Source organism: Pan paniscus, chromosome X, assembly GCF_029289425.2.
Source record: "Pan paniscus chromosome X, NHGRI_mPanPan1-v2.0_pri, whole genome shotgun sequence".
Classification (NCBI taxonomy): Eukaryota; Metazoa; Chordata; class Mammalia; order Primates; family Hominidae; genus Pan; species Pan paniscus.
Genome location: NC_073272.2, coordinates 128,351,841 through 128,365,116, shown reverse-complemented (window position 1 = coordinate 128,365,116; position 13,276 = coordinate 128,351,841). Strand labels below are relative to the sequence as shown.

General features: G+C 38.7%; 1 long non-coding RNA gene across 5 annotated transcripts in view; it reads left to right on the top strand.

The window, feature by feature from the left end:
• The window catches only part of LOC134729764 (uncharacterized), a 289,580-nt gene that overhangs the window by 207,849 nt on the left and 68,455 nt on the right, over nt 1-13,276 (top strand). For 3 of the 5 annotated variants that reach the window (XR_010111183.1, XR_010111177.1, XR_010111178.1), the window contains one exon: nt 3,463-3,561. The exons of the other annotated variants lie outside the window; for them this stretch is intronic. This is a non-coding gene — a long non-coding RNA (uncharacterized LOC134729764). Of the gene's footprint in view, nt 1-3,462; nt 3,562-13,276 lie in introns of those variants that run through there. 5 annotated transcript variants of the gene reach the window in all.

The following is a 13,276-nucleotide window of genomic DNA, read 5'->3' as shown; positions in this document are numbered from 1 at the left end:
TCTTTGTAGTTTTACAACTAGGAAAGAAACTAGCCAACCTTATCTTAAGGGTCATAAAAACATTAATTTAGTGAATCAGCAGATCTGAAAAATCTCTGTCTCTTGTTTGTTCCTTTACACAGGCTGTGGCAGCTGAATATTGTTATATTATCTTGGAATTTGAATAAACATTGTAGAAAATCCAGTCTTTGGGAGAGCATACATGGTTATCATTTCTACTGTCTGAGAAACTGCAAATATCTTCTTAAACAGTGATATCTCCTGGGTTGGATAGTGAGCTGGTTGCGGCTCACTCTATTTTCTTTTTTTTTTAAATTTTATTATTATTATACTTTGTTTTAGGGTACATGTGCACAATGTGCAGTTTTGTTACATATGTATACATGTGCCATCTTGGTGTGCTGCACCCATTAACTCATCATTTACATTAGGTATATCTCCTAATGCTCTCCCTCCCCCCTCCCCCTACCCCACAACAGTCCCCGGTGTGTGATGTTCCCCTTCCTGTGTCCAAGTGTTCTCATTGTTCAGTTCCCACCTATGAGTGAGAACATGCGGTGTTTGGTTTTTTGTCCTTGCATTAGTTTGCTGAGAATGATGGTTTCCAGCTTCATCCATGTCCCAACAAAGGACATGAACTCGTCATTTTTTATGGCTGCATAGTATTCCATGGTGTATATGTGCCACATTTTTTTAATCCAGTCTATCATTGTGGGACATTTGGGTTGGTTCCAAGTCTTTGCTATTGTGAATAGTGCCACAGTAAACATACGTGTGCATGTGTCTTTATAGCAGCATGATTTATAATCCTTTGGGTATATACCCAGTAATGGGATGGCTGGGTCAAATGGTATTTCTAGTTCTAGATCCCTGAGGAATCGCCACACTGACTTCCACAATGGTTGAACTAGTTTATAGTCCCACCAACAGTGTAAAAGTGTTCCTGTTTCTCCACATCCTCTCCAGCACCTGTTGTTTCCTGACTTTTTAATGATCGCCATTCTAACTGGTGTGAGATGGTATCTCATTGTGGTTTTGATTTGCATTTCTCTGATGGCCAGTGATGATGAGCATTTTTTCATGTGTCTTTTGGCTGCATAAATGTCTTCTTTTGAGAAGTGTCTGTTCATATACTTCACCCACTTTTTGATGGGGTTGTTTGTTTTTTTCTTGTAAATTTGTTTGAGTTCATTGTAGATTCTGGATATTAGCCCTTTGTCAGATGAGTAGGTTGCAAAAATTTTCTCCCATTCTGTAGGTTGCCTGTTCACTCCGATGGTAGTTTCTTTTGCTGTGCAGAAGCTCTTCAGTTTAATTAGATCCCATTTGTCAATTTTGGCTTTTGTTGCCATTGCTTTTGGTGTTTTAGGCATGAAGTCCTTGCCCATGCCTATGGCCTGAATGGTATTGCCTAGGTTTTCTTCTAGGGTTTTTATGGTTTTAGGTCTAACATTTAAGTGTTTAATCCATCTTGAATTAATTTTTGTATAAGGTGTAAGGAAGGGATCCAGTTTCAGCTTTCTACATATGGCTAGCCAGTTTTCCCAGCACCGTTTATTAAATAGGGAATCCTTTCCCCATTTCTTGTTTTTGTCAGGTTTGTCAAAGATCAGATGGTTGTAGATATGCGGCATTATTTCTGAGGGCTCTGTTCTGTTCCATTGATCTATATCTCTGTTTTGGTACCAGTACCATGCTGTTTTGGTTACTGTAGCCTTGTAGTATAGTTTGAAGTCAGGTAGTGTGATGCCTCCAGCTTTGTTCTTTTGGCTTAGGATTGACTTGGCAATGTGGGCTCTTTTTTCTTCCATGTGAACTTTAGTTTTTTCCAATTCTGTGAAGAAAGTCATTGGTATCTTGATGGGGATGGCATTGAATCTATAAATTACCTTGGGCAGTATGGCCATTTTCACGATATTGATTCTTCCTACCCATGAGCATGGAATGTTCTTCCATTTGTTTGTATCCTCTTTTATTTCCTTGAGCAGTCGAGAAATGTGGGTGTACTTAAGTGTAGCAAGTGTGAATATTGGGGAAGTTGATGCTCAAGAGGACCATTATGAAATCCTTTATTTAAAGCAAATACATGAATTGATATTTCCTGTGTATTTCCACCCTCTTACCTATGTCTATTCAAATAATCCCTATCCCAATACTTTATAAATCTAGATTTTCTCATAGTGAATTTCCTTAATATAGAATATGTGGGCCATGCAAAGCCCAGATAGAGATGGCCTTTGTGATGCAGAAATAGGATTTGGTATTTGGACAAATTTCTAAGTTAGAAAAGAATGGTCCTTGTTGTTGTTTTGGTGCTGCACGGTTGTTTTCCCCATCACAAAAACTGGAGTTTGTGATTAGGAGTTAGCAGTCTGCAAAATGAAACCCAACTGGGTTGCCGAGAGGCAGGCAGCTGCAAAGGAAAGCTCAGGCAATTATGGGTTTGAAAGAAGAATGAAAGCTTTCCCTAGCCATTCATGATTGTATAATCAAATCTGTATCTGTCAATTGCTAGAGTCAGATCATGGAGTTCGCCTAAGATTACATAATCTGAAACCCAGGACGTGCAAAACCCATTAAAAGAACTACTTGGGAAAATGAGCAAGGTACTATACAGAGTTTGAAATGGCCTTTCATAAGTTATCTCTGAATAATCAAATCTAGGGAGAAGAGGAGCCAAGTGGGAAGTGATGGACATTTTGCTAAAGAAGAAAATAAGCATTTCTATGTTATTGTTTCTTCCCTCAAATGATCGTTATAATAATAATAATAATTTTTAAAAATCTAGTAAAGATCTCGCTTGCACCACTTGTGAGTGAGAAATCAATAGGTAGTATTTCCTAAAACCTCCACTTTAGTCCATTATTCCCAAGTGCAACCCCTCCTCTTCTGTCTTTTCCTTTTCTCAAATAGGTTTTATTCAACTAACTCTTCTATTTGGGTTGATGCTGATTTTCTTCCCTTCTCTGGGTCTTGCTACCTATGCAATATAGGTGTGGGAAACGAACTGTAGATAAGGTGGTACCTGGCCCATTTTGTATCTAATCAGAAGATGAACACGTTTATGCTAGTAAAAGTGTACACAAGGCAGTCATCCAGGCACTCTATCCTGTAACTTATATTATTGACTGTTCTGCACCAAGGAAATTGTTATCCACGACATATAGAGCTCACTCTCTTGGTCTAAACAAAACTTTTATGGTAGCCATATTGGCAAAACACTGCTGACATAAATTTTATGTGGGGATAAAAATATGCTTGGACGGGTGTAAATTTTATATGGATATATAGATTTCAGAATTCAAACCTGACAAATTGATGAGATGGCCAGGGAGAGCTGAATTTTCTTTTTTAAAAGGTGATAAAAATAACTCAAGTGCTGTAGACTAAGATAAAAATAAATGCTCTACATAATGTATTTGATGTAATTTATGATGTCTTTCCTGTGGCTGTTCTTAACAGATTGAAAGGAAATGGGGCTATAATGCCACTGGGCCCTGCTTTCAGCCAGCAGAGGTAGTTGGTGTTGATTCCCTCCCACTGAAGGCTCTTCCTCCACAGTGAGTATAATAGATACAGGGGGATGGTATGAGGCACCAGTCAGTTCCTTCTTCAAGGAGGGACTATGCTGCACAGGTACTGAGAATCAGGTTAACAGACAGCCTCCAGCTGCCAGTCCCTTCAAGGTTTACGTCAGCTGCACGGGGTCACTTCACCCTAGGCCACACTACTTCTTGGAGCATCCATATCCAAGGTGGGGGATAAAAAGACCTGATCATCCCAGCCCAACCTGCAACGACTCTGAAGGGCCATTCTAGCTCCAGAGCTCCCTGTGGGGTTGGCCAAGTCTGTCCTTTAGCTTGCAGTGCAGCTTGACATTTCCTTCTGTTCCTTTCAGCTTCCTTTCTTTCTCTTCTACAAGTGCTGCCACTGCAGGTACTCCTTAATAACCATCCTGGACGCTAAACTCTTTCTCGGTATCTACTTCCATGGAAACACAACCTGGGACCAGGGCCATATTATGACTTTTATGAGCCCTAGGCATTTTTGCCTTCATTTACCTATTCTTCCATAAGAATGTTAAAATTATATTTTATAATTGTATTGGTATAAGAATGAATATATTGATATTATATATTAAAACACTTTTTTCTACCTCAGAGTTAATTATTTATTCTTATTTTAGAGCAAAGCAAAACATTTTTTTTTGTGGACCCCAGGCCCTGTGCCTACTATGCCTAAATGGATATGTTGGCCCTACTTGTGGTAGGAGCCAATTGCCTACCAAGCATTAGACAAAATTATGAAGCTTGGGAAGATTTTATTGCTCTTTCTCTTTCAACCTTAGGTCATCAGGTCCCCAGCTATTGACTACTTTTCAGGGAAACCAACCTATAGTGAGCTCACCTTTTGGAAAGGATCATTCCTATTAAGATGTGAATGATTGGTAAAGCTGAGGTTTCATTATTTTAACCCTACAAGAGGGTAGTTATGGAGGCTTGCTTTGTATAACAGAAGAGTTCTTGTTACTGATTGGGTCAATTTTCTTCTCTCTCCCCACCTTCTTTCTCTGTGCAAATTTCCTGTTGCTCCATTGAATCTTCTTAAGGGAACATAGATTGAGCTTCAGGCCTGGGAAAGGCTCAGATTGCCCTTACCCACGGCACTATTTGTGTGTGGATGAGCAGGGAGGAGTTGAAACAAAAGTAAAAGGGACCACCTAGAATGACCTGATTGCCCTCTTCCTCTCAACTCCTTGAAATCATAATTCTAGACTGATTAGCTATCTTCTTTTTTGGCCTGCCTGGGCACTGGATGGTTCTTTTTTGGTTGTTTTTAAAAATCTAAAAAATGAATATGTTTGAGTGCTTGCTATTTACCAAACATTGCTTTGGGGTTCTTTATATACGTTATCTCAATTAAGTATAGCAGGATATCCTAGCTAAGCCTGATCTTGGATTCATAATCTAGCTGTGTGCTGAATCAGTGGCTCACACAGTATCAAACTACATTAACTGAAGCATCTAACAGGAAAGAGACCTAAGAGAAGTAGGCTGCTGTGTTTAGGTGACTAGGGATCAGAGATAGAGAATGGTTAATGGCAAGGGCAGTATGCCCAGAAAGGCAATAGATCATTTCAACTAAGAGCATAGATTCTAAAGTCAAGCTACCTGGATTCAAATACTGACTCTGCCACTTACTTGCTAAGTGATCTTGGGCAAGTTATCTAACCTTTCTGTGACTGTCTTTCCTTACATGAAAAATGCAGATAAGTACTAACTTCATTGGGTTATAGAAAAAAATTAAATCTATCAATATATACAAAACATTTAAAACCGTGTCTGATAATTACCTCAAAATATGTTAGCTAATGCAATTATGGGGTCTGTTGCCCTTACTGATCCCATGGACTGGTTTTCTTAGCCCCTATGTACCTAAAAACTACAGACAGAAGCTGAAGTTGTTTTTAGAAGCATCTTTGTGAGACCGAATACTAATAATTCTGTTTTGGGTCCAGCTGATAAAATACAATACACACCTGGGGAGAAGAGCACCCTCCTCTTTTCTGCATGGAACCAAAAGGTGTCATTTGGTAATTTGGGGGTTTGTGAATACTAAGAAATAGTCCTCTGATCAGGCAAGCTGTACTCTTATCTGGAACCTGCTCCATGAGGTCAGGAGATGGATGCAGAAATGACTGTTAACTTGTGGCAACAAATGATCGAAACTATATCAAGGTGGTATGGCTTGCTACAGTCCTTCCAATACTGTCTGCCCCATTTATGTGACCTGATGTGACTAGGCTCAGAACCTGGGATGGGGTTTGGAAGAGCAGCAGTTACCATCTTCTTGCAGGTAGATTGGATGCTTGGCTGAATCACCCTTTGCTCTCTGGGTACCAGACCCAGTGTGACCAGTACTATGGCTCCCCTCTAGTGAGCCTCTATCTGGAGACAAATGTTTTCTGGAAGGCCTTTACTGTAGAGACCTTTTCATTAACAGACTTATTAGGCAGACAATGGGGGATGAAGACAACTCAGAAGGGGTAAAATATGGGGGTTGGTATGTGTTGATTTCAAATAAGTGTCTTTGCCAAAATGAAATAATTACTGTATCTAGATAAAGCAGACTAAGTTGGAACAAGCAAATGTTCTTGGCAGGAAGTCAATCACATGCTACAAAATTCAATTTATGAGCAGCTACAGACAGTTTAAAATATTTTTTGGCTTAAAGTGATGTTGAGTTATTGAACTCCCTTTTGTTAAATGTTTATTAGCAATCCAAAATTACCAATAAGTGGATCACCAATTTGTTTGTCTTTTTCATAAATAATTACTCTCCCTTTCTGTCAACTTCATCTTTCAGAATTATCATTACTAAATTTCTCAGAATATTGGGGACATAGGCTTCTTTCCTATGATCTACTACTAGGGATCTGACTGGCCCATTGCCAATAAGCTTCCATCTTAATGGTGACCTTGAAAGAGATTGTAAGTAACATTTAACATAAATCTTTCCTATTCTAAAAACAAATAAAATCTCTTCATTGATTTCCACAGTCCTATTCTTTCATTCTTTTTCTTCTCATCCTAACTTCTTAAGTAGATTACACTTATTGTCTCCACCTTCACACCTCTATTCCCTCTTCATTCTGTTGTAAATTGGCTTCTGCTGTCATTATCCACAGAAACTCCACTTGCAAAAGTCAGCCCTCTCACCAGGCATTGTCCACTCATAATCTATGTGATGATGATTCCCGGATCTATATTTTTAGCCCCAACATCTCCCTGAAATGTCAGCCTTATATATTTGATGGCCTGCCAGTATCTTCAGTGGGATGTCTCACAGGCAATTCAAACTCTATATGTCCAAAATGGAGCTCATCATTCCTTCCCATCAAATCTGTTCCTTCTTCTGATGTCCTGTTTTGTTACCCAGTTGAAAAGTCGTATTATACTCCTTTCTTCATTTAACTTTCTACATCTAATAAATCACTATGTCTAGTTGGCTTTCTCTTCTAAATATTTCTTGCATCTGTCCTTTCTACTCTATCCCTACTAACGGTCTCTCATTTTAACTTCTGAACTGATAGTGGTTTCCCAATAGACCTCTGATATTCTCCCCTTCAGTACATTCTCCATGCAACTACCAGGCAGACCTTTCTGTTATGAAATCTGACCTTGTCATTTATTTGGTTAAAACTGTGCAAAGCTTCCCTGTTACCTACTGAATAAAGCTAAACATAATTCATATGACATATAAGGCCCTCCAAGTCCGTATCCTGCCTACTTTTCCAGCTTTACCTTAGAAATGTATTTTATTCCTTCCTTATGCCATGCCATTTCTTGCTTTTCTACTTTGCATATACTACCACTTAGTCTAGAATGCCTTTCTCTCCCTATACCTAATTGATCTGTATGATTTGACGGATCTTTAAGATTCAGCTTAGGTCTATCTTCTTTTTTATTTTTATTTTTATTTATTTATTTTTTTGAGATGGAGTTTCGCTCTTGTTGCCCAGGCTGGAGTGCAATGGCACACGACCTTGGCTCGCTGCAACATCCGCCTCCCGGGTTCAAGAGATTCTCCTGCCTCAACCTCCTGAGTAGCTGGGATTACAGGTGCCCACCACTGTGCCTGCCACCCCGCCAAGCTAATTTTTTGTATTTTTAGTAGAGACGGGGTTTCACCATGTTGGCCAGGCTGGTCTGGAACTCCTGACCTCAAGTGATTCACCCGCCTTGGCCTCCGAAAGTGCGGGATTACAGACGTGAGCCACCGTGTCTGGCCAGGCCTGTCTTCTTTAGGAAATAGTCCGTCTGCCCTCTCCACTACCAAGGTAGGCTAATATCTCCTGTGTGGTCCCATAATACCATAATGATTGTGTATACATCTCTCATTTTGCCTTCCCCATATTGTTGTAATTCTTTGTTTATATATCTGCTCATCCCCTAGACTGTGTGCTCCTTAAGGTTACAGGCCATGCCTGTCTTGCTCACAGCTGTATCCTCTGCATCCAACACCATCTATAGTGTCTATACAGTAACTCAATACATGTTTAAAAAAATTAATAATCACAATAACCACTTCTATTTCTATAGCATTGTACTGTTTATAAAGTTATTTTCTACATATTGTCTTATTTGAATCAACACAGTCAGATTCAGGATGAAATGAAAGCTCTCCTAAAAGGGAAGCAATGTAGTGGAATGGGTAGGAGTTTATTTAGGTTTTGGAATCATATAGGTCTAGCTTTGAATCCTGATTTCACCACTCTCTATCTGTAACCTTTTGAGCAAGTCACTTAATATCTCAAAGGGTTGCTTCTCACATGTGTAAAATGGGAATAATAATAGTTCCTACTTTATAGGGTTGTTGTGAGGATTACCTGAGATAATTCATACAAAATACTTAGAACAATGCTTCGCACATAGTAAATGCTCAAGAAGTATTATTATTGTTGTTATTATTTTTATAGTATAATAATTATTGTTATCCCTCATCTTTTTTCCCATGTAGATTTTCTTCTTCATGCTTGAGCTAGATCATTCATACCATATATAAAGCACTTACAATAGTTCCTAGCATATAGTAAGAATTTAAAAAGTGATACCTATTTTATCTATTATTGTCCTACAGCAATGCTGTCCTCTATACCTGCTGGTTTACAAATAGGGCAAAAAAAGAATTATTTTGGCTTTAAAAGGTATTTATCTTTTGCCTTAAGCTGGGAAGAAGTTGACATGTTCATGTCAACAAAATACCAATTATAACTTATTCTGAGTTAGTGACAAACTCTGAGAAACATTTTCTCAAAAATTAAAAAATGATCGTGCCCCAAAAATTCAAAGAAAACTTACCTTTCTTTTCCAGAGAATACTAAAAACTCAAGTTATTTATTTTTTCACCAAATAGTTACTGAATTGCTACCATGGGTCATGCATTCTGTTGAGAACTGCCCTCAGGAAGCTTGGAGTTTAGAGCACAGACCTACTAAGTCAGGGTCTTTGGGTATGGGCACCAGATTTGAGAGCAACTGTTCTAGGATCTATATGGAGATGTGTAGTCCCAGGAAATGAAGTTAAGATAGATAGTTTAAACCATAGGTTTAGCCTGCAATGCACATTTAATGTGGCCTTGGAATGTCCTATGTAAATTGATTTTTCTTTCCTACTGATCAACGCTGCCACTCCAGAGCTACTTTATCTTCATTTCCGATTGATCCTAAGTAAACAGAGTTTTTCTTTCCCTTTTCTTTCTTTCTTTAAAGGATTAACTATACACTTTACTCCATCAAGAGTATTGGAAATGTCATCTGGAAAAAGAATTTGTTGAAGAAAAAGAGTAGGTGAAAAAGTCTTGTATAGCAAAACAGTTACACAGTATAATCCATATTTACTGAACAATATAGTAGACAATGCACTCAGTTCTAAGCCAATTTTGTTGCTATTTGAGCAAAAATTTCAAGGAAAAAAAATTCCTGACCCTTGGCCTTTTTTTTTTTTTTTTTTTTTTTGACAGAGTCTCACTCTGTCACCCAGGCTGGAGTGCAGTGGTGTGATCTTGGCTCACTGCAACTTCCGGCTGCCAGGTTCAAGCAATTCTCCTGCCTCGGCCTCCTGAGTAGCTGGGATTGTAGGCAAGCACCACCACGCCTGGCTAATTTTTGCATTTTTAGTAGAGATGGGGTCTCACCATGTTGGTCAGGCTGGTTTCGAACTTCTGGCCTCAAGTAATCTGCCCGCCTCTGCCTCCCAAAGTGCTGGGATTACAGGTGTGGGGCACTGTGCCCAGCCATCCATGGCCTCTTGACATTGGAAAGATTGTGTCTGATTCTCTAGAGTGTAAGCTTCCCTGACAACTTTTGCCACTTTAGCTAGTGACCTGGCATCCTGTTGAGGTTGTACTATGGTGGAAGTTGGAGTTCTGGGCTGCAAGCAACAGAAACACACTCAGGCTACATTAAACGAAAAGAGATATTTATAAAGAACATCAGGGACTCATTATAACTGAAGGGAGGTTGGAAAATGAGGTTTACAAAGAGAGGGAACTAAAGAGGCTCTAGTGAATATAGTAACATTGTGTCATCACAGAAATAGCTGGATTAGGATGTGGCTGAGCTGCTGCCTCTACTTCCACGACCAAATACTGACTTCTGTTTTCTTGTTTCTTTTACTAAAAATTCAAACCTTTTGTAGAATATTTGATTGGCTGCATTTGTCACAGGATTTCTCCCTGGCTATATCAGGGGCTGGTGGAAGAAGGATCTAGACTCCTGAGTATTCACAGTGAGAGGTGGGAGGGAGAGGTGAAGCTGAGAATGACTCTCCTGTTAAGCCTACCCACAATGGAAGATAAATGTTTTCTCCAAAACTGGGACACTACTGGGACAGGATATAGATTCTGGGCAATTCCTCTCCTCAACTCTTTCTTATAAAGCTTTTATACTCACCTCTTCACTAACATGGTTCACCAAGGTCACCAATAATCAATAAATCACCAAACCCAATGTTAACTCTCAGTCTTCATCTCTTCATCTTTTTAGCAGCATTTGTTACAGTGGATTGTTCTCTGTTTTTTTAAACACTTTATTCACCTGATTGCCAAGGTAGTATTCTGTCCTACTTTCTCTTCAGCCACTCATTAGCAATCTTCTTTGCTGGTTCTCCTTTACCTCCGTGACTTCTAATTGTTGGAGTGTACTAAGGCTCACTCCTTGGATGACTTCTCTATCTATCCTCACTCCCTTGACAATCTCATCCAGTCACATAGCTTTAATCACCATCTGTATACTGACTGATCATAAATTTATATCTTTAACAGATCCTTCCCTGAAGCCCAGACGCAAATAGCTAGCTACCTAATGTTCATTTTCCCTTGGATTTCTGAAAGGCATTTCAAATTTAACATATTCAAAATCCAACTCCTAATCTTACTCCAAACCTATTCTTTCCTATTTTGGTAATTGACAGTTCTATTTATCTAGTTGCTCATTCCTAAAATATTGGCATCACCTGTAACTCTTCTCTTTTTCTCATATACCAATCTGTCATGAAATCTTGCTATTATGTTCAAAATACATTCAGAATCTGACCATTCTCAGCACCTCTACTGCTACCATTTAGCTCCAAAGCATAATCTATTCTCACCTGGATTTTTGAAAGAGCCTATTAGTTGGTCTCTCTGTTTCTACCCATTTATGTTCTACTCTGCTTACAGCAGCCAATTTAATCTCATTAAAGCATAAGTCATATCATAGTACCAGGGTCAAAATATTTCAGTGGCTGAGCTATTCCATCCAGGATTCTCATGTAACATGGACTGGGAAATCTTTATCAAGTTATTATATGGAATACTTGCTGCCTAACAAATATATTGCTTAGTAAATGGATAAAAATTACTAAAAAATGGACTAGGTTCCACAAGGGCTGATAATGTTTTGTGTGACATTGATCAGAGAAGGTAAAGAATATACAGATCGATAAAAAATAGACTCCTCTGATAAGACTTGGGAAGTGAAATGTGCTATATGTCAGAGGCCAAGAGGTTGAAGAAAAAGCGACCTCAGCAGAAATAAAGGTTATGGGAGCTGTATAAACAGGATCATTACCAACTAATTAGACAACTCTGAGAATTAAGATTTCATGTCTTGGTGTACTCTGGGCTCATTTCAATCTTGAAATAGAATACATTATGGAAAGAGTCATGGAGGTCATGGACATCCAGATGAATAGCTAGATGAAACCTGGCTGAAAATTTGCTAAATTTAGTGCACTGACAACAACCAATTGGGGACTTTATACTCTGAGTTTGTATGTACACAAGAAAGTAAGGGGTTAGAGATAAGTTATGCAGGTCATCAGGTTAGCCACCTTCATTGGGTGATGCTTGAAAGGAAGATGAAGAAAATGGAGTTTCCAATGGATATGTTTAATGAACTGCCTAATTTAGGAACTGAGTTTGAATTTTGAAAGTGTACCCATTATTGGGTGGCGAGCACATAGGCAAGAATGAAGATAATGTTCCATGTGTCCAGTATCCTGGAGGAATAGAATATGTGAAATTATGATCGGGGAAACAGACAGGAAATACAGAAGCAGTTATTGGAACAAATGATTTCAACAGATTAGCAAATTAAGTATACAGCTGAAAAAGAAAATTAGAATAGAACATTTGTGACATAGTCCTGACATTTTAATCAGAATATTACCTAACTGATATATTCGCATTGGTAGAATAGAAAGCTAGGAATTGCTTTTTTTCTTCTTTTTGATTTATAATGTAATCTGAATTGATTTCTGAATAAACTCCTCAAAGAGGCAAGCCTGATAAGATTAATACTGAGGTCATTTGCTGGCATCAGAAAAAATATTGCTAATTGTTTCCTCATATGGTATCAGTGGGAGAGAAAATCCTTGTAGATGATTAGCTTTCAATAAGGGGAAGGCCACTGGATTTAAAGTGATAGTTTCATTCTTGTCTTTAGCAATAAAGCAAAGACCAAATGGAAGGAAAGGGCTGCAGATGTGTACAGTGTATAAAGTGGAAAACAGGAGAATAATTTAATGTGGATAGTGGTGCTGATTGATACAACTCAATCCAATGCATATTTATTGGGCATCTACTGTGTGATAGGCATCATGTTAGAGGCACCAGGGGATACATAAATGACACAGCTCTTGCCTCAAGCTGCTTGCAATTATACTAATGGTAAAGATAATTGCAAAAATAGTCATATCTACAGAGTTTATGTGTAACCCTAGGAGCATAAGTAATTGCTGCCGTGTTAGCTAAAGGCAGAATGTAACTGGTGGAGAAGGAGGATTTCTCCTCACTGATTTCAGCTTGGGGCTTATTGGGATTGACAGCAAAGATAATAAGGAGGAAGTATTTTGCAGTGGTCTGCAGATTAGTTGGGCAGCAGTGGTGGCACAGAGGCCTTATGGGAATATGCAAGATTATTGTTTGTCGGTTGCCCAGGGGCATCACTACTCTTCCTGACTCTGAATTTGAGAAAGATGGAGTGATTTGGAAGGGCTGGAGTTTCAGTAGGTCTTCGGATTTTTGTGTTTGTAACTGGGCTGCCCTCTTTCTTGTCATCATGCTTAAAGGCTGCCTGACTGATTGCTGTCTTGCTTCCCAATGGACTTTTATGAGGCGGCCTATTGGCTGGTTTTCTTTCTTTCTTTCTTTCTTTCTTTCTTTCTTTCTTTCTTTCTTTCTTTCTTTCTTTCTTTCTTTCTCTTTCTTTCTTTCTTTCTTTCTTTTTTCTTTC